General features: G+C 42.3%; 1 long non-coding RNA gene across 1 annotated transcript; it reads left to right on the forward strand.

Moving 5' to 3' along the window:
• The first annotated feature begins 4,070 nt into the window (after positions 1-4,070).
• On the forward strand, positions 4,071-19,031 carry LOC138955450 (uncharacterized). Its single transcript, XR_011452235.1, has 3 exons — positions 4,071-4,101; positions 5,276-5,459; positions 17,618-19,031. It is a non-coding gene; the product is annotated as an uncharacterized lncRNA (long non-coding RNA).
• The last annotated feature ends 2,771 nt before the right edge of the window (positions 19,032-21,802 follow it).

The following is a 21,802-nucleotide window of genomic DNA, read 5'->3' on the forward strand; positions in this document are numbered from 1 at the left end:
AGGTGATGGAGGTGGCCCCCGACTCTATTATGGGAGGTCACCTGGGGGTTAAGAAGACATCAGACAGAATCCAGGCTGCATTTTACTGGCCAGGACTGCATGCAGATGTGACTCGATTCTGCCGATCGTGCGATATTTGCCAGAAAACCATACCTCGAGGAAGGGTCCCGAAAGTGCCGTTGCAGAAGATGCCTTTGATCGACCGACCTTTCAAGAGGGTGGCCATTGACCTCATCGGCGAGATCAAACCGCCAAGTGAAGAGGGTCATCGTTGGGTACTGACCCTGGTAGACTATGCAACCAGGTACCCAGAAGCCGTGCCTCTGAAGAAAATTGACACCGAGACTGTTGCTGAGGCACTTGTGGACATTTTCAGCAGAATTGGGGTTCCTGAAGAGATCCTCACAGACCTGGGGACACAGTTTGTCTCTGAATGCATGGAAGAGGTCAACAGGCTGCTGAGCATTCGTCACTTGACTACGACAGCTTATCACCCGATGTGCAATGGGCTGGTAGAAAAATTCAATGCGACGCTGAAGTCCACGCTGAAGAAACTATGCAGTGAGCAGCCAAGGCAGTGGCATCGCTACATCAATGCCTTGCTGTTTGCATACAGGGAGGTGCCACAAGGGGCGGGGATATAGCTCAGTTGGTAGCGCGCTGGATTTGTATTCAGTTGGCCGCTGTCAGCGCGAGTTCGATCCCAGGTTCGGCGGAAATTTATTTCACAGAGTCAACTTTGTGTGCAGACTCTCTTCGGTGTCCGAACCACCCCCCGTGTATACTACATTGGGTGTGCACGTTAAAGATCCCACGATTGACAAAAGGGTCTTTCCTGGCAAAATTGCTTAGGCACAGTTAATAATTGTCTACCATACCCGTGTGACTTGGAATAAGGCCGTGAAAGGTAAATATGCGCCGATATGGCTGCAATCTACTGGCCGTATAAAATTTCATCTCACACGGCATCACTGCAGAGCGCCTAGAACTGTACCCACGGAATATGCGCGATATAAGCCTCATTGATTGATTGATTGAAGAGTCCACCGGATTCTCCCCGTTCGAGCTGATGTACGGACGGACCGTGAGAGGCCCGATGCAGATACTAAAGGAATTGTGGACGAAAGATGTGGACACACCTGAAGTGAAGAACAGTTACCAGTACGTGTTCGAGTTGCGAGAGAAACTGGAGGAGACTCTCGAGATTGCGAGAGAAAACTTGAGAAAGTCTCAGGATAGTGGAAAGCACTACTACGACCGCAAAGCCGTAAACAGAAAGTTTAAACCAGGTAACAAAGTGCTGATACTGCTCCCCACTGATCACAACAAACTACTGATGCAGTGGAAAGGCCCATACGAGGTTGAGGCCGTGGTAGGGATCAACGACTACAAGGTGAATGTCGGCAAGAAGTCCAAGATCTACCACGCTAACCTCCTGAAACTGTATGTGGAGAGACCTCCGGAAGCAGTACAGGTCGCAGCAAGTGCGGAAGAACCAGCCGAACTAGACGAGTTCGACGGTGAGGAACTACTGGAGTTGGGAGACCTCCACAAGAAAGAGGGAGTGGATGACGTCAAGTTAGGACCTGACCTGACAGAAGACCAGCAGAAGGAGCTGCATGATTTTATGGGCGACTTCACCCATAGGTTCTCTGATGTTCCAGGCTCTACGTCCTTGGTCGAACATGAAGTCCACCTCACATCTGACGTTCCTGTTTGCTCAAAACCATACCCTATCCCGTTTCAGGCTCGGGAATCCTTGAAGAAGGACATCGACAACATGTTGAAGATGGGGGTCATCCGTGAGTCATCATCCCCTTACTCATCTCCCGTTGTTGTGGTCAAGAAGAAAGACGGCACAAACAGGGTATGCATTGACTTCAGGAAAGTCAATAAGATCACCGTGTTTGACCCTGAACCAATGCCGACGGCAACTGATCTATTCCGACAGTTAACCGGCAGTAAGATCTTCTCGAAGATCGATCTCAGCAAGGGATATTGGCAAATTCCTGTGCGCGAAGAGGACATACCAAAGACCGCCTTTGCAACTCCAGACGGAACGTATGAGTGCCTGCGGATGCCTTTTGGCATGGTGAACAGTGGTGCTACCCTTACGAGGGGAATGCGAAAAATGCTCAAAGGAATGAAGAATGTTGTGTACTACTGGGATGATCTGCTAGTCCACACGGAGACCTTTGCGGAGCATCTGGAGACTTTGAGGGAACTGTTTTCCCGCCTGACAAAAGCCAATCTGACCGTGAGACCCAGCAAGTGCATTTTGGGGACCGACAACGTTGACTTCACAGGTCATTCACTGAAGGAAGGTCAAAAGGGGCTTTTGTTGGGAAACGTCACCAAGATCCTCAATGCGCCACGTCCTGAAACCAAGAAGCAGGTGCGATCCTTCCTTGGATTGGCTGGGTATTACAGAGAGTTCATTCCAAACTTTGCCGCCATAACGGCGCCTTTGTCGGACATGACCCGAAAAGGATGCCCCAACCGAATACTCTGGGGACCAGCTCAGGAGAAGGCATACCTGACCGTGCGCGACCTGATGTCACGAGACCCGGTGCTACGCCTTCCTGATACTGCCAAAGAGTTCATCTTGCGTACAGACGCATCGGACGAAGGGATCGGCGCCATGCTGATGCAAGAGCATGGAGGTAAACCGTTTCCGGTCAGCTATGCCAGCAAGAAGCTGTCAGGAGCCGAGAAGAACTACTCGACCATGGAGAAAGAGTGTTTAGCCATTGTGTGGGGAATCAAGAAATTTGAACTCTACCTCCAAGGGGTGAAATTCGTGCTTCAGACTGATCACAAACCCCTCACCTACCTGAACTCTGCGAAGTTTGTGAATAATCGTATCATGAGGTGGGGGATGTACTTGCAGAACTTTGATGTGCGAGTGGAATCGATCAAAGGTTCAGACAATGTTGGAGCAGATTTTCTCAGCCGAGTATGTGATTAAAACTGTGTTCATTCTCCAACAGACTAATGTACATACCTGGATTTCAATCTGTTATGTATACATAATAATTATTATTATGTGTACAGGTAGCGTTTCAATGATTGAAAGAAATTAGGTAAATTTCTTCTGGTGTTGGGGGTAATGTTAGGAAACGCTACCGTTGCTGAGCTTTGGTTTAGTTTTGTGTGTTGCATGTAGTTGACTTATTTGTACTTTGTGGGAAAGTACCGATATTATATTTTGTAAACAAAATATTTATGCTTGGACGAGAATGCAGGAGAACTTTCTAGTCCTGTCAAAACAAGTTGTTTACCATGCTGTTTTAGTCGTGAGTTCGTGGCGTTCGTTCGGATTAAGTGCGTCGGCGCTTTTGATGTACGTCATAGAGAATGTCGCTAGTTTAGTCCATGCACGGCTCGTATAATGTAATTGTATCATGTTCGGTCTGAAATATTCTCTAGATTGAGTATTTACTAAATATGCCAGCGCGATTTGAATGTAAAAAAAGCTTCTATTTGAGTTCTGCTACGTTGTGCAGTTGTATGTATTGAATGCTGAATAAATCCTCGAACTCAATTTGACGAGTTGTTTTCTGCTGCTGCGAAGACGGGCGACGTAGAATAAAAGAACACAACTATACGACGTTTGAGAACTTGTGGCAATCTCAAGTGTCGTGTAACAATTGCTCTCACCCTGCGAAGGCCTTCATATCGAAGACAGTTGGATCTTGCATCCACGTCCGACAAGACTGCTCCAAGTGCTGTTTCTTCAGAGAGTGGACCAGCCAACCGTACATAAAGCAGATGCCCTGCGGGAACCTGCTCCTGTCATCAGCTGTTGTGCTCTCTGGCTGCAGCCCGAAAAAAATTCTCCGGCTGTTTTACCTGCTCAATGTGCGTTACATTTTGGAGAGCACGTTCTTCTGGGATCAGCGGCACTTCATTTTTTCTACAGTGGAAAGAAAATGGAAACGGGAGCAGTCAGAGCTCATTTCGCAGCTTCAGGACGAGGGAAGAAGTCTAGAGCTGATTGGTGATGGGCGGTCAGATAGCCCAGGACACTGTGCCAAATATGGCACATACACTCTCATCGAACAGGGACCGGGGAAAGTCCTGGATATACAGATTGTGCAGGTAAGAAAGATATTTAGGCGGTTCAGTGTCTCATACTCATAGACGCATCAAGGTAACTAATTACAATCAAAGTTTTGTAGAGGCATTTTTCTTCTTCAAAAATATTGACAACAGTAATGCATACCCAGTTCAAATCTTTTTTTAATCTGAATTTGACTCCTAGTTATTAACCTTCACCCCACCCCAATCTCCCCCCTGACTCACCCGAGTAATTGGTGAGTGGGATTCCTTTGTGTCCGTCTTTTAGACCGAGTTGGATTTTCAGCGACTGATTTTGACAATTGACATTTGAACTTGTCATGTACATGCCCGTTGAAACTATGTGCACGCTTAACTGGAAGTAGAACAACTCTAGATATAAACTGTGACGAATGCGATATTAAATAAAAGAGGGCAGGGAATCAAAATTCCTGATAACACGACGGTGCACAACCGATGTGCAGTGAAACCCGTTCATATTTGTTTGCAAACTGTCATAAACTTTGGCAATAACATTATTAAACAAATAAAATGAGTGCCGGCTGCCGTACCCGAAACAGTCGGCGGTCGTAACAGAAAAGCGGGGCGGCCGTATCAGTGCATTGCTGGCGGTCGTAACTGCTAGCACGGCGACGCGTACCAAAACAATACACATGCTCTTTTCCTCAGCCGATGATACAAACACACTTGCATATTGGGACACTGCTATTGATGCATTTCAGTTATGATACATCACATTACCTGATCAAGTGACCTTTGTTGCTTCAAGCCTCTTATAATCTCCACCATTTAAAAAGAAATCCACAAATCGAACAATATCAACAAATACGACGCTGTCACAAATCTAAAACAGAAGCCTCAAAAATTAAACCGATAACATGTTAATCCTCATGCAATCATGAATCCGCTGAGAACAAATAAACTTTGCTGACTTCGATAATTACGCCACAATAATTATTAGTTTGGAAGTTACACACCTTTCGGGCTCGAAACCTTGTTGACTATGGGACTGCAGAATGCTATCGTAACAAACGGCAATTTTTTCTGTCGTAACACTTCCCCGGCGTGTGGCTGGGACTGGGAGACCTGTAACTTTAATTGTAAATAGTACAGACATGGGTAAACTGTCAGATAATTTTGAATAAAATTAACACTGTGATCAGCATATTTTAATGCAATTTTCTGTTCTTTACAGGAGATGTCATCCAGTGGCCACCAAGATGTGACCTGGCTCGATTAGCTGGGAAATGGGCAGCCAGAGCTGGTTTCCCGGCGTAGTTGGAGCGATTGGTGGGACCTACATAAAGATACCAGGAACCAGGGTTGAGAACAGCGACGCGTACATCTGCCGCAAAGGTTTCCCAGCGATGCATCTCCAGGTAACAGATTTGATCACTTTCTGTTTCAGATAGGTGGATTGTTAATGTTGGCAGAACTGAAAGGTTGGAGGACCTGACCATTATGGTGCCTGTGTATTTATTCCCTATTGAAATACTGGAGTAACACTAGCAGTGTCATTTCATAATTGGAATCTACTGTAATGTTAAGTCACTATTTGAATCTTTGAATTTAAAGACAAGTATTTAAAGGCAAAGTGCGCCTCCCGTAAACCATCACGCTCACCAAAGGGAACATCCTAGATGCCCTACGTAAAGAGGCTGAGCGAGTAATTTTCAAAGATTTAATGTTGCGGATTGTCTTCAAGACAATCGGACCGAGGTGCGTTTTGGCGCTAGACCGAACTTTTCAAATCTAAATAATAAATTGACAGCGTGTTACACAAACATTCTTAAATCATAAAATAAATATTTTTTCATCAAGACAAGATTATTAAAACTCGAAGTATTTAAAGTTAAAATAAGGAACGCCCGGAAGCAGGTTCACGTAAGGTGTGCCAGTTCCTGTGAATAGTCAAAAGTCATCACGAGGGTTCTTGTGAACCACAGCCGTTTGTTTCGTGCATAGTCAGAGGTACATAATAACGTGCTATTGCAGACAAGCTCACAGCGAGTCGCATTCAAATTCCTGACGACTGCTTTGCCAAAAAGGGAAAGTGGAATAACAGAGTTCACGATGTCAATGGCTCCGGGGTAAGATAAACCATGCAAAACAATTTTTGTGTGAAAATTGCTCGCTTTTTACGGAAAGCACCTATGTTCTCAAGGGGTGAGTGTTTCAATGAAAGGGTGTTTGTACTGTGTGTAAAAGCCTGACAGTATCTGTGATGGTTTACGTGAGAAATATTAAATGTTTAAACCGATATTGGGAGATCAGACACGATGGGCTAAAACCAGAACCAATTACCTCCAAATAACATGTTTTGCAACTTTATAGTTATTTGACTTATGGTAACATGATTCTCACTTTCTGTGAAGGATTCTTGAAAATCTTGCATAATTGCGTATTTATAAGTCATAATTTGTTCTGGCTCCAAGCATTTCTCCTGCTCATCTTGGAAGCAGAACCCTCTAACTCCATCCAGGTTGGAAGCAGAACGTGCTAAGTTCAGTTTAGTCTGTTCTGCTACTGAGGCCTGTGGGGAAAGGGGAGTGTTTCACTGCGAGCCAGATGCAGCCATCTTCACCTGACCTCTTCTGCTTGCTGTGTCACAGTCACTTTTCCTGTTTTCAGCGCAGCCAGATAAGCGCACATTCGCGGTAGTGGTATCTGGTCTTGACCCTTTCTGTGTGGTGTAGGATTTCCTCCAGCACACAGAATAGTGTAACTAGCAGTAGTAGAGTCTGCTGTCGACAGAAAAAGGAATTTGATAGACTGTGGGAACTAAAACAGGTCAGTGACACCTGTCAAGTGTCAGTATCCGAATTCCTGACTCCGGATGTACAGGGTTTAAACACAATTAACTTTCCTGTGATAAAGAGTGTATGAAGAATGAATTAGGAAAGATTGCAGTCCCATGATATCGAGGGAGGAGGGTGGTAATAAGGGGGTTGGGGCCGGGGAAGGGGGGTGGTGGTAAAGTGGGTGCAAGGGGGTGGGGTGGGGGGGGGGGGGGTGCTAAACTGACAAAAGGATGGTCCACTTTCTGAAAACACTTGAACAGAGAACAGCTCTCTGCCATTTTTACATCTGCTGTACAGTCAATTTGGCTGTTGCTCGAGTCAGGACACAGATTCAAGTGAGTATCTTCATGTATTATGTTTTTTCCCCATTTGAACAGACCATAAAAGCTGAAATTCAGATTCCTTTTTAAAATATATAGGGGATTAACCTTCTGATTCAGTCTAAATCCTGTATCTGCAAACTGATTCCTAGCTTTTTGTGTTTTGTTTTCCTAATTGTAAAACACAGGCAGGTAAATGTGTTTGTTTCAGCGTGAATGTTCTTGCGCGCGTGTGTGTTTGTTTGTGTCAGTGTGTGTTTGTGTGTGACGGTGTGTGCATGTGCTCATGCCTTAATGTTGTAGTGTATCCATGCAGCTCTTTAGTGTTTGTTAAAAAATTAAAAAATGTAAGTGAGTGTTTACAGTATTTGTGTATGCTTGTAAAGATGGATAGATGAATGATTTGGTTGATGGATTTTGTCAGTTTAATTGACTCTAATATATTTTGTTATTCAGAGGTTATCACAATGTCAAACTGATGAGCATGAGTGGTCAGAGTGTAATCAAGTACTAATGTTTCATTTGTTTGTGTGAATAGAAACACGAAAATTATCCAAAGTTTTAACGCAGAAGCGATAATACGGAGGCAATTACCTTTTTTTTTAATTATCGGTTAATAATTTTAAAATAGAAGTACATGTAGTAATTGCCTGTTCAAAGGAGATAACATTCATAGTATCCATGTCTTTTGCAGACGCTGTTTGAAAGGAGATGAATCAGGCCGTCCAGGCAAGTAAGAAGCACCATGCATTTCAGGAGACTGTCCTTCGGATTCACGGATTACGGTTGCATAATCTCCTTTCTGCCAATGCTAAAAGTGAAACCTGATGACTTTGATGCGTCTCCATTGGCAAAATCTACCCCAAAATATGACGATTGTGCTGTTTCTTCAATCGAAGATCCTTTTGAGAACATGGTGAATGGGGGTTATCCTCCTGTTCGAGTCATGCATCAACTCCAATACTTGCTGATTGTGATTCCACCCCTCAAAAATGAATCAAGCTACCCAACTCCTGTACATCTTTCTCCTGTGTGTGCTTCCACTGACAGTTTCTGTTACCCTGTAGGTGTATTCACATCAGCTTGTAGTATATATGTCAGACACTGCTCCCGGTTAAGGTGAAACTACCACAGCATCTCTTCCATCTGTTTATGGAACCCCAACAAAGAAAATTCTGTCATCGATGAAGGAAGCATCCTATGTGACACCTCATGAGAAGAAGTTCAGCCGAACTTAAAGACTCTGCAACCCGGGACTACGGGAAAAGGTGTGTTCGAAAAGCGAAGACACTCAGAGATGAATGTTACACAGGAATAACTGGTCAAACGGCTAAGACAAAAGCAGTACAGGAGGTCGACTGTTAAAAGTGCAAAATGTGTATTATTTATTTCGACCTTTCTGCACAACATTTTTGTGAAGAGGAAAGTACAACAAAAGGTAAGAATGCCTATTTGTTTTCTTGATAATTAACAGAGCATGCAGTCAGGATCTAAAGCTCGTGATTTTGTTACCATTTGCATTGTGTGGTTAAAATGCGCCTTCAGCCTTGTGTTTATTCGTTTGTTTGCCTGCTTGTTTGCTGCTTTGTTCGTTTGGTTTGTTGTTAGTGTTATTGGGTTTGTAGTTTTTGTGCGTAACGCAAAACGATATGAGCTGATACAACATAAGATTACCGTTGGGATTTCTTGAAAAACACAATAAAAAAAGTGTAATGATTTCAGAGAGAGTTTTGTGTGTGTGTTGTGGGTTTTTTTCGCTATGAAAAGTACCGGCAATTTAATTTTTATTTATGCGTGTTGCGTTCATTAGGCCACACAATGAATGAATACATGAGTCCTTGATGATATTTTTGCAAGTGACTTGACATTTGTTTGTTTATGACGGTAATAAACTTTGAAAAACGATTTGAACTAATGTGCAGTATAAGCTTTGCTTGGAAGCAGAACATGCTATGTGTGAGGAGGCTGCTTCTGACTGCTGTAGCACAGGCCACAGTGGGGTCTGTGTGGAAGTCAGAAGCAGCTATGGTGCGCTGGGTTTTTCTAGCTCCAGAACTGAGAAAAGAGCAGGAGTGTATTCTGGAAGCAGAACAAATTATACCTTTTTTGTATATGAAAAAGTTGTTCAATTAAATTGATTACTAGTGTGCATGACCAGTGTTACCTCTAAGTCAAGTGTGTAAAATATGAGGGCTACAATCCTGTGTTTACTATTTGTTATAAGGGGTTGAAATCTTCAAGTGGCCATTTCTCAAAATGGTGGAAATCCAGTTAGATGGTTCTGGTTTTAACCCATCGAGACAAGTATGAATTATGATGGTGTGTGGATTTATTCCAAGAAAACCATCATGAAAATGTACCTACACATCGTTTCTCTGACTTTTCTTTTCCTGTTGTTAGATACATGTCCTATACCGCTTTTAGTGAAAGTTGAGGCAGCACTTTCTGATCAAATTTATTAAAAATTTGTTCAAGCATTTCTTGACTAAGCATGGATAATCACACCAGGGACTGTGTTCCGCCTTATTTCAGCCGGGCTCGTTATTACTTCGATTTGAGCTGGGCTTGGTGTCACGCAAACGTAAGTGTCTGCACTAAAGTACAAACTATGTCTTCTAAAAAAAAGCTCATTTCCAGGAACGGATGTTTTTAGCACTAACCTAAGTAATTTGTCTTTCTATTGGTGTTATTTTTATCTGACAAGGTTTATTATGTGACCCCCATCGGTGTTATGCGGATTTTTCTTTCCTAATACTAAAATCCCATATTTTTACTACAATTACAATTCAGCTATCGGCTGACATTGTCCAAGGCAATTTAGGACAGAAATCAACAGCATGAATTATAATTTCTTTTAATGGCTTCCCGACCTTTCACAAGGTTGACTCAGGTTATGCATCAATATCTTAGATTCAGTTCTTCACTTCACAACACTATATGGTTATTGTTCATTGATTTTGAAATCAATATCATTCTCCGGAAACGTGGCTCATTGTCATGCAATCCCAAATGACGACGATGAAAGTTCTTTAGTTACTTGGAGGTGATGAAACAAATATAAATATGTACTTCCTTATAATGATGACGAAGGATCCATTTACAGTGGATGATCACAGTCTGCAGAGACGACTCTCGACTATCGGTGATGAACCATGTTTACAGGAACCATGATGACGATGAACTTCATGACGACGATGACGTAAATGACGCTTCTAAAACGCAGCTCTGTCGGTGATGTCTTGCTTGTTCGTCTTCCCGTGTACGAACCTGCGATCAAACGTAGAAGCTGTTAAATATCAGACATTCCCTAAATGACAATTTTATCAATATTCATTCTACTAATTCTACGACAAAACTAAGTGAAGAAAGAACACATCTACACGCATTCTCTGCAACAAATGAATATGATATCATCTGGTTCGTTCTCGATCGAAATCCACGACTAACTAACAAACTAGTTACCCTTCAAGACGGCGAAACGGGTTCTCCCTCTGGGATAACGGCTTCCTTCTCTGCAGCGTTAGTAACGTCTAGTTAATTGCGAGAATCTGGAGCTCTCCGACTTGCCTGGTCTGTTGATCTCAACGGCCTGTTCTTCTACTTCCGGCGTTTCTGTTTCTAAGTAGTTGCTTAGCGATGCACAAACAACTCGGTTACATAAACAATTCGTCGCTAAGAACTACAAGTTGAAATAATTTAATCAGACACGACATTTCTTTTCCTTCGAAGTCTGCAATAAAAGAAAGAATTGTGGCTGAAAGAAATGACGTACATCTTTCTGACGTAGATAGTCTCGGTAATCTCGGACCCGCGTGACGTGATTATCTAGTAGTCTCGGCACTCGCGTGTTCTAATGAGCTAAAAGAATCAATCCTTTACATAGGCCCCCCCTTCTGGATAATTATCCTGGGGAAATTATTCTCATTCGAATAGTGAATTAGACGTATACTTATATAACTTCATTATATAATTGTTGCATACTTTACTCATCCAGTACGAACGGCTTGTCGTGGTCCGGCATGCGTAGTACTGGTTTCTTTGAGAGTTTTTCCTTGAGTGTCTCAAAACTCTTTTCTCGTTCTTCGTTCCAGCGTAGCTTGTCCGGTTCGAATTTCTTCTCAAATTCCATGCATATGTCCCTTGCCTCTTTTGCTTTCTCGTCGCTCAGATTCTTGTCAAAATGCATGTCTGCTACAAATTCGGACCTTTTTGTTTCTAACAGAGGTAGCATTTTCTGAGTTTCTGTTGCGAAGATGTCGTCACTCATTGTTTCGTCTTCTTCCATGACGATTGCAACAACTTCATCTTCTTCTTCCTCACTGCTTTCTTGCGCGTCTACCCGTTGGGTTGGCGTGCTAGGTTGGAAAGACGTGTCTCGTTCTTGGTACTCTTTCATCAAGTTGATGTGGTAGAGCTTGATCTTCCTCCCAATCTTGATTTTGTAATCGAATTGGTTCAGCTTCTCCACTACTGTGTAAGGACCTTGCCACAGTAGTTCCAGTTTGTTCTGTTTCTTGGGTTTTAACAACAAAACCCGTTTTCCAACTTCAATCTCCCGCTTCGCGGCTTTCTTGTTGAAGTATTTTGCCTGTTTCGTAGCAGCATTCTTCAGATTCTCTCTTGCTATTTCACAGGTCTTCTCGATGCGATTACGCAAGTCAACAACGTACTCTGCCGTTGTTTTCATCTCATCTGACACTTCTTCTTGCGTCCAAGCTTGACGCAAAATCTGCATGGGACCTTTGACAGCCCTGCCGTACAGCAGTTCAAATGGGGAAAATCCCAAGCTCGCTTGCGGTACCTCACGGTAAGCGAATAACAAGGCTGGGATGAAGGTGTCCCATTTCTTGGGTTGTTCTTGGGTCATGCGTTTCATCATGCTTTTGAGTGTTCCATTAAAACGTTCCACTAAACCATTTGCTTGAGGGTGGAATGGAGCTGTCATGTGGTGCTTGACTTGCAGAAAATCATTCACCTCATGCATCAGCTTTCCAGAAAACTGTGCACCCTGGTCAGTTATGACTTCATCGGGTATGCCCTGCCTGGTCCACATTTCCCACAACGATTCTGCGATCGTTTCAGCACGGATATCCTTGAGAGCAACTGCCTCTGGAAATCTAGTGGCGTAATCCACAGAGACCAGTATGTACTGCTTTTTACTCTCGGATATCGGTTTGATGGGACCAATGATGTCCACGGCGATCCGTTTGAATACAGAACTGATAGGTGGCATTCGACCTAGCGGAGCTTTCTTGGTGTGTCCTTTAGGAGTAGATCTTTGGCATGCATCACATGACATACAATATCGTTTGATGTCACTGCCGTGACCTGGCCACCAGAACTCCGTATTGATCCAGAACTCCGTATTGATGCGGTCGAAAGTCTTCTTTTGCCCGAGGTGACCCGCTAATGGAAGGTCATGACCGAATGACAACACTTTCGGTCTTAATTTTTTCGGAACCACCACTCTTGTTTTGTAACACCCATTTTCAAACAGTTTGGAGAATATTGTTCTTGTAAACGAACTTGACTCCATGGATTTCTCTACTTTTTGTGGCAAATTCCCTGATCTGCGCTAGGGAAGGATCTGCCTTCTGTTCACGTTTCAAATCCTCAGGAGTGAATGGCTTCTCCTGAGATTTGAGGTTCGGTGGGACACTAGCTTCAGACTTCTTTTCTTCTTCTTTCTGCTGTGCACGGGTGTTCACGGCAGCAACTGTCTCGGAGAACCAAGTGGGGTCGCGGATTGGGTACAACGATGTCAAACATTTGTTGGAACCAATTCCGTGCCACTTTCCTATCAGAACAGGATAGACTGGGTTGTCCATCACCGTCACTTCCGTGTCAGTATCGAAAAATGGGGAGTCGATATGCACCACGGCTGTGGGGTACATCTTCTTCGCACCTTTCTCCGCTAGAGTGACCTCTTTCTTGTTCAGTAGGTATTTGTCTTTAGAGACGAGTTCTGCGCTAACCATGATTCCTGTGCATCCAGAGTCACGTATAGCTTTAACTAGTTTCCCATCAACCTTGACCGGAATCGTTTCTGAGAAAGTCTTACTTTGACAATCCTCACAAAGTTTTTCCAGTTTCTCTGGAATGTCAAAAGAACGACCCGTTTCATTGACATTCGGGACCACGGATGTGGTACTTTTCTTGGGGCAATTCTTGGACAGGTGGCCGCGTTCTTTACAAAAAAAACATTGGCCATTGGTCCTCAGTTTTGTCCGCTCTTCATCTGACAACTTATGTGGTTGTGCTGTGCTATGCTGGCTAGAACCAAACATGACCGTGCTCTGTTTGACATCACGCCCGTTACCATCATTCTTGGAAAAACGATTTCCTTTTCCACGAGAATGGGCGTCTGCGTCAGGTACTTTAGTGTTGGACCTAGCTTGATGATAGGTGGTGGCGATTTCGCCGATTTCCTTCGCATCATGTGGGTTGCGATCGCGGATATGGATAGCTAACTCGGGAGGAACTGTTTCCAAAATTTGTTCCCTCAGGATTAGATCCTTCAAATCGTCCACTTCGTTTCCACACTTCGCGAGTTCAATCCATTTATTCATATAGCGATCGAGCTTGACAAAATGTTCCTTGTAAGTGTCCCCTTGTGCTTTCTTCAGATTTCGGAACTTTTTCCGGTAGTCTTCGCTCGTGAGTTGGAAACCTTCATAGAGCGCATGCTTCACTGTTTCATAGTCATCAGCGTCCTCGGCGCTGAGCTTGGAGTAAATGACGCGAGCTTTTCCCTTGAGGAAGTAGACGATACAAGAGGCTTTGGTTGCATCAACGAGCTTGCAATCTTTTGCGTAGTGCTCGTATTGATGAAACCAGCTCTCAATGTCGTCCTTGTCCTCAAGGTAAGGTATCTTATGATCAAAGTTATCCTTGCTTTGGCTCGACTCCCTGGCATTGTTGTTCCGGTTATTCTGATTTGCACTTTGGATTCTCAGCTGTTCTAACTGAAAACTCCGTTCGCGTTCGCGTTCTTCGCGTTCTTCGCGTACGTGTTCTTCCCGTTCTATGCGATCACGTTCTTCGCGTTCTATGCGATCACGTTCTTCAACCACATAGGCACGGAGATCGGCTCCGCTCAAGCCCAGTAGTGTACCCTCTTCTATCAAATTCTTGGTCAGTTGTAACCGAGGGTTAGAATTTGTCGCCTCATCACCAACAATGTGATGGGCTGACGTATGAGCCGTGTGCTCAACCGTGTTTCCGACAACGACATTTTCATTCGTGTCATTGTTCGCCTCATTTGAGGAATTCGCATTCGACATTATCGTTGTTCGTTTCTTATCCCTACGACGAGAAACACGATAATGACTACTTTCCGACGTATGTGATTCGACGCTAGCACTACGAGTGTTATTCGCGGGCGGATCAGAATACATCACATCTTTACATCCTAGTTAGAACGAATCATGTTCAATCGATACAAAATTCGAAAATTTATGAGGATAAAAACTGAATTCTAAGTGTCTCGTTGAGTCTACCAAAGAACATACAAGTAATCTTTATCTCAACTATATGTCAAACTATGGATGATTTCGTTTCGCTGCTAATTTCAATACTTTCCTTTCCAGGACAAGTTAGCAGAAATTCTGAGTCGTCTAATGCTAATTACCAAGCAGCTACACTGTAGACATATGACTCCTCTGTACAGCAATACCGCGATACAGAGTCACAAGTGACTGATCCTCTGATCAAACTAATGAGTCCATACCAGACTGTTATAGTACGTCACTTCCTTCATCAACAACTAATGAAACACTGATCAACAGACCTTCTTCAGTTTACAATTAGTTGCGGTCGAAAAATTCAGACCTTCCGGGAAATCAATCGGGAACGAACCAGGTATCCCTTACCAAATATGGTTCCAAACTCCCTCCAACCACCCGCGATAATTTCGAACTATATCGGGGTGTGATCAATAGCACGTGTTAGCTATGCTATTCACCACTTGTAATTTAGAACACCACAATAACTGGGGAACTAATTACCAAAAGTGGTTCTACATCTGCCTTTTTTAAAGTGTCGTGGATGAACTCAAACACTGCTAATACATACTACTAACGATGATTAATAGTAAATTTAATTTTCGTGTTATAGCATACACGTTGAGCTACGTCTAGGTCAAAAAAAAGTAAATGGACATGCACTTATACGATGATGGTGGTGAAACACAACACATGCAAACACAGAGAAAAATATAAACAACAACACACAGCCTCCAGCAATTTAGAAAATTTTGAACGTCGGTCTAACAGAAAATTGCGAATTGATCCCGGAACGATAGCCCCCAATGTTATGCGGATTTTTCTTTCTTAAGACTAAAATCCCATATTTTTACTACAATTACAATTCAGCTATCGGTTGATATTGTCCAAGGAAATTTAGAACAGAAATCAACAGCATGAATTATAATTTCTTTAATTGCTTCCCAACCTTATACAAGGTTGACTCAGGTTATGCATCAATATCTTAGCTTCACAACACTATATGGTTATTGTTCATTGATTTTGACATCAATATTAATTCTCCGGAAACGTGGCTCATTGTCATGCAATCCCAAATGACGACGATGAAAGTTCTTTAGTTACTTGGAGGTGATGAAACAAATATAAACATGTACTTCCTTAGAATGATGACGAAGGATCCATTTACAGCGGACGATCACAGTCTGCAGAGACGACTCTCGACTATCGGTGATGAACCATGTTTACAGGAACCATGATGACGATGAACTTCATGACGACGATGACGTAAATGACACTTCTAAAACGCAGCTCTGTCGGTGATGTCTTGCTTGTTCGTCTTCCCGTGTACGAACCTGCGATCAAACGTAGAAGCTGTTAAATATCAGACATTCCCTAAATGACAATTTTATCAATATTCATTCTACTAATTCTACGACAAAACTAAGTGAAGAAAGAACACATCTACACGCATTCTCTGCGACAAATGAATATGATATCATCTGGTTCGTTCTCGATCGAAATCCACGACTAACTAACAAACTAGTTACCCTCCAAGACGGCAAAACGGGTTCTCCCTCTGGGATAACGGCTTCCTTCTCTGCAGCGTTAGTAACGTCTAGTTAATTGCGAGAATCTGGAGCTCTCCGACTTGCCTGGTCTGTTGATCTCAACGGCCTGTTCTTCTACTTCCGGCGTTTCTGTTTCTAAGTAGTTGCTTAGCGATGCACAAACAACTCGGTTACATAAACAATTCGTCGCTAAGAACTACAAGTTGAACTAATTTAATCAGACACGACATTTTCTTTTCCTTCGAAGTCTGCAATAAAAGAAAGAATTGTGGCTGAAAGAAATGACGTACATCTTTCTGACGTAGATAATCTCGGTAATCTCGGACCCGCGTGACGTGATTATCTAGTAGTCTCGGCACTCGCGTGTTCTAATGAGCTAAAAGAATCAATCCTTTACATACGGCTTGAAATACATGCAGGTTGTCGCTTTTTGGGCAAAAAAGCTGATCAAACTGAAGAAATGATAAGCAATGGTATCATGTTATGGTTTTTCTGTATCATAAGTTTGTTCTATAGTTTCTTGCTGTTATGCTGATGCATTTTCCCGAACCTGCGTTGAGGCACGAGAAGTAAAACCAAAACCCATGTCAGGCGAGTTTTGTTCCGCGCTGGACACCCAGAACAAAAGCAAGCCCAGTGCAAAAATGCAGGAGGCCCAGCGCGGAACAAACCGTACACCACTTGCTTGTTTTGATTGCTTCTTATGACATAGTGAGGATGCAATTGATACAGATGATTATAGCTTTACCCAAAATAGTAAAAATAGAGGAATATTTGTTGTTCAAATCCATGTTTGAGAGAAATGTACGTTGAACCTTCATTTTTCACTAAAAAAACCGCATGCATGCCTTCCATTCGGCTATTGTCAATTAACCAGGTAAGCAAAAGACGTTTTTAGCTGTCTACAAAGAAAACAATTATTCTTCTTTCTACTGACATTCATCAATTTTAGCTTAAATCAGTGTGAAAGTCATAGTTTGTGTTTTTATGAAGACACTTTCGTTTGCGTGACACTGAGCCTGGCTGAAAACGGAGTAACAACGAGCCCGGCTGAAATAAGGCAGAACACAGTCCCCGGTGTGATAATGGGGATGTTTACCAGCTTCAAAGACATGATTTTTTTATTATTCGTTATCATTTCATATGCATGTCATGGTTACGCTGAAAATGCACTCAATGATAAATGAATTATATGGGACAGTAGGCACCTCATTCGCATGTTCTGCAGAGAGGAGCTGTGCTCAGCTCAGTCTTATGGTTTAGGCTAGCGAAGCATTAGGATATACATGTAGCCTCTGTTGTGGTTGGTTTTTAGTTTCAGGCTGATAGATTATTTTTATATTGATTTACGCGACTTGTTTCAGGTTGTATGCGACAAAGACCTCCTCTTTCTGGATGTGTTTACGGGTTACACTGGGTCCGTGCATGACAGCCGAGTTTTCCCCAACTCAGATCTCCATGGAGTGTTGGAGTCTGACGCAAGTAAGCTGCCTCCAGAGTACCATATGATCTGGGACTCGGCCTACCCTCAGTCTCCGCAAGTACCTGCTGGTTCCATTCCGCGACAACGGCCATCTGACCCCTGTGGAAACTGCCTACAACAGAGCCCAGGCAAGGACAAGAGTTGACGTGGAGCAGGCTATTGGTTTGTTGAAAGGAAAATTCCGCAGACTGAAGGATCTCAAGATGACGAACATCCGTGAAGTTCCAATGTTAATTTTTTCAGCATGTGTCCTACATAACTTTATCATAGAAAATGGCGTGGACGAGGACGACATTGACTTGTCGGAGAGTGAAGATGAAGACGAGGACGGAGGTCAATGTGGTGGTGATCACTGCATGTCTGCAACACAAAAAAGACTGGAAATTGCCAATGTTCTTTCTTGAGAACTGTTCTATGTGTTTCAAGGACGTGTCGTATACCGTATATCAATTGATTGTAGATAACAAGTACTGCCAGTGTGTATTTAGTTGCATGTTCTTATGTGTTTCGTAATTTTCCATTTAAATTTTAATGTGTAGAATTAACTGGGTAAAGGTTGGGTTCCTGGTGAGATCTTTCTGGCTCACAAGAAACATACTGCCAAATGTTCAAATATGAAACTAAGTTATTATTTCTTTTTTCAGTTCAATGACATTTTTGTTATAAGATGACCAGACGTACCAAATAACCAAAAATGCTAATTAATAAATATGAGTTTACAAAAAGGGGGAGACAACCTAAGCGAGAAATGCGAGGCACACTAACAGCTGAGCACAAAACCAAAACTTGAAGATGATATTTGTAAAATAACTGTGACCCTAAAACGATAGTACAATAATAAGCAACAAAGTTTAGAACATAATACCTGAAAAAAACCACAACACAACGTAGTAAATAAAACTACAGTGATTGATAGTTAGTATAGCAAAACAATAAAATTATGGTTATCTTACACACAAACTTAAGTAATTGACGATGTTGAGAGGAAATTGATAGAAATTCCTCTGAATTAAACGCCATTAATTCCAAATGTTCTAGTTTAAAATTGGTTATAAAGCACTGATTGGTTAATTTAGATCAATGTCAATGATGACCAGCAAAGTCACTATCTTCCTAGTTCAATATGATAAGCATCACTGTCTGAAGCATACTGAATTTTGACCAGGATTGTGCCACTCATAAAATACACAAGCATATGTTTGCCACTCAATGGTTATACAGTGAGACTTGTCTCCACATATTGTTGTTAATCAATGAGCTATGTGTAGCTCCAACATAAACAACCAGAAGATTTACCTTCATTGTAAATGTTGTTCGTCCTTTGTTTTGGAAGATGACCGCAGGCTCATGGTATGCTTGGATCTCTAGTCTGTCCAGTAGATAACTGATAAGCTTGTCCGGGCCAGGATTCCCGTTCCGCATGCGAGTGTTCAGCTGTTGGGGTTGTGGCTGCCCTGGTTTTCTGAATTGTGCGCTTTTGCTCTGCAATGTAGATTATTCTGTTTTCCGCGGTCTGGGCACCAGTATAGCTTATGTTACGCCATTATTGGAACTGAATATCAAGGTTTTTCAGAGAGATTTTTAGTGTGTCCTTACAGATATATCTTTGCTTCGTCAAAAGAAACAACCTGCAGCGTACGGCAGCTGAAAATTAAAGGTACATATAGTTAAAACAATCATTCAACTGTATTTATTTGACCTTACACAGACTGTGGGAAGAGGCCAACCGTCTTGAACAAAAAAATTGTCCGCAGGAAGCGACTCCAAGAACACAGACGACTCGAAGCTGAGTGACATACCTTGTAGTCTTTCTATGAAAGTAGTGGTCCAGTGAACGATACCTTCTGCCTGTGGTTTGACTTAGAGTTAGACTCTTTGAGGATGTTGATAATGACGCATGACACTGACAGACTACAGAGATTGAGTGACACATTGCGGCAAACGAGTACACACCTTCCGATACCTTCTGCCTGTGGTTTGACTTAGAGTTAGACTCTTTGAGGATGTTGATAATGACGCATGACACTGACAGACTACAGAGATTGAGTGACACATTGCGGCAAACGAGTACACACCTTCCGATACCTTCTGCCTGTGGTTTGACTTAGAGTTAGACTCTTTGAGGATGTTGATAATGACGCATGACACTGACAGACTACAGAGAGTGAGTGACACATTGCGGCAAACGAGTAAACACAGCAAACTCTAATTAAAAGAATGAAACATGAAAACTTACCTCTGGTTAGACTGGTTAGTATGCAAAGGTTCGCTCTTCCCTACTCTCTCGCAGTAGCTAACTTTGTTGGAGAGTCATTCCAATGAACTGATAACGTTCGCAGTCGGCCACTTTGCAGATGTAACGAAAAACCGAAACGCTGTAAAAAGCAAACCCCGCTTGACGTCCAAAATATTTTGGCATTAAACACTGTTTATGCCTCACAAGTATTGCTCCTCTATTTAATGGAGTTTATTTTATAGGAATGTTTTTAAACCTAATCTCATTGTGTTCGTTTTGAATCAAAAGTCTCGCCCCAAATTCCGACAATAAATCAATATGTCCGCCGGATATCGATATGGTTGCTACAAGGTTGCTTCGGTTACAATACGATGAATAATGTCGAGGAATTTGTGGCAAGTGGATTCAAACTTACCAAGATACTATTTTTAACTTCCCATTCTGGAATAGTTGTTGGCATTTGTAATCATTGTCTCGTGTATGAAATCTCGTCTATTTACAGTGGAACCCCTTTTAGACCCCCCTCCCCCTCCAGCCCCCTTCCTATTACAGACACCCCCCCTCCCCCCTTTCCTAATCCCATTTCAGCCCTTGCTTTGTTCAGATTTCCTTGTCGACAATGTCTGAACATGTATATGCCCTGAGAAATTCTATGATCTTATTTTCCAAAATAAAGTCTAAAGAGGGTGTTCCACTGTAGCAGACACAGGCAATGTGTTGTCATATGAAAGGCAATTGTGGTTTTCAAAACAAAAGTACAGGTTACTCACATTTTTGGTGTCGGGTAAACACAAAACCATCACATCATACTCATAGTGGCAGAGTGGTGATACATGTATATATATGTATGATATTTGAAGGAAAATGGATGACAAAATAAACAACAACCTCTCTCACCACAACATCAAATTTATTTTCTTTGGCAGTTCTAAGAAAGTATTTTTGTGAATTAAGGTCCCAAGCACATAAATGCAGAACCTCAGGTTGGCCTCTTTTAAAACACTCATCCCAATCCACCACAATGAACAAAAAAATAACAACAACATACAGCAACAACAAAGAGAATGTCGCATGCTGCTTTTATCATATAAAATGTTATCTTGGTTTACTAAACCTAACTGTTGTTACAAAGCTTAAAGGTACTGAACTTGTCAAATTCAGGTGCACGGAGCCCCTGGGGCTCTTAGTCATACCTCAGGCAGCTGTCCGTCAGAAGAACTACCAAGTTTCATTGACTTGCACCCAAAGAGTCAAGAACTGCGATTTTGTTTACGAATTTCGTACTCGGACCCGGCTTGACCTATTTTTGGATCTAAATTTAGATCAGGTAGATCACCACATCATGCACTAAAAGACACGTCACTAGCAAACTATGTCAGACATCATCATGAGTTTGTGTAAAACAAAATGGAGGCCGGAATCGCTCAGTTGAATCGAACTCCGACCAAACACCATGTAATAATTAGGTTAATTTATGCGCTCGCGTGAACAAGAAACTGTCGAGCTTCACAGATGTCGTCGTTGGGTAGTTTTGGGTTTGTTTTACTACCATAGGAGGATTTTTGAACTGTAAATGCACTCAGCTGCAACAAAAATGCAAAACGAAGGCTGTGAGCTGCACTGTGCCTTTAGTAAAAAATCAAATATATATGTGTCAGGAAACAAAAAAATGACAAAAAATATTAGTTTGAATTCAAAGTCTAGCTTTTAAATTTTTTTTATTTATATATTTTTTTTGGAGGCCTTACAATATTTATTTGATGTAACACGCACTGAACATATAACAGGACAAAAATCATTAGATTTAACCATATTTTTCATTTGCAACGA

Source organism: Littorina saxatilis, unplaced genomic scaffold (genome assembly GCF_037325665.1).
Source record: "Littorina saxatilis isolate snail1 unplaced genomic scaffold, US_GU_Lsax_2.0 scaffold_889, whole genome shotgun sequence".
In the NCBI taxonomy this organism is placed as follows: domain Eukaryota; kingdom Metazoa; phylum Mollusca; class Gastropoda; order Littorinimorpha; family Littorinidae; genus Littorina; species Littorina saxatilis.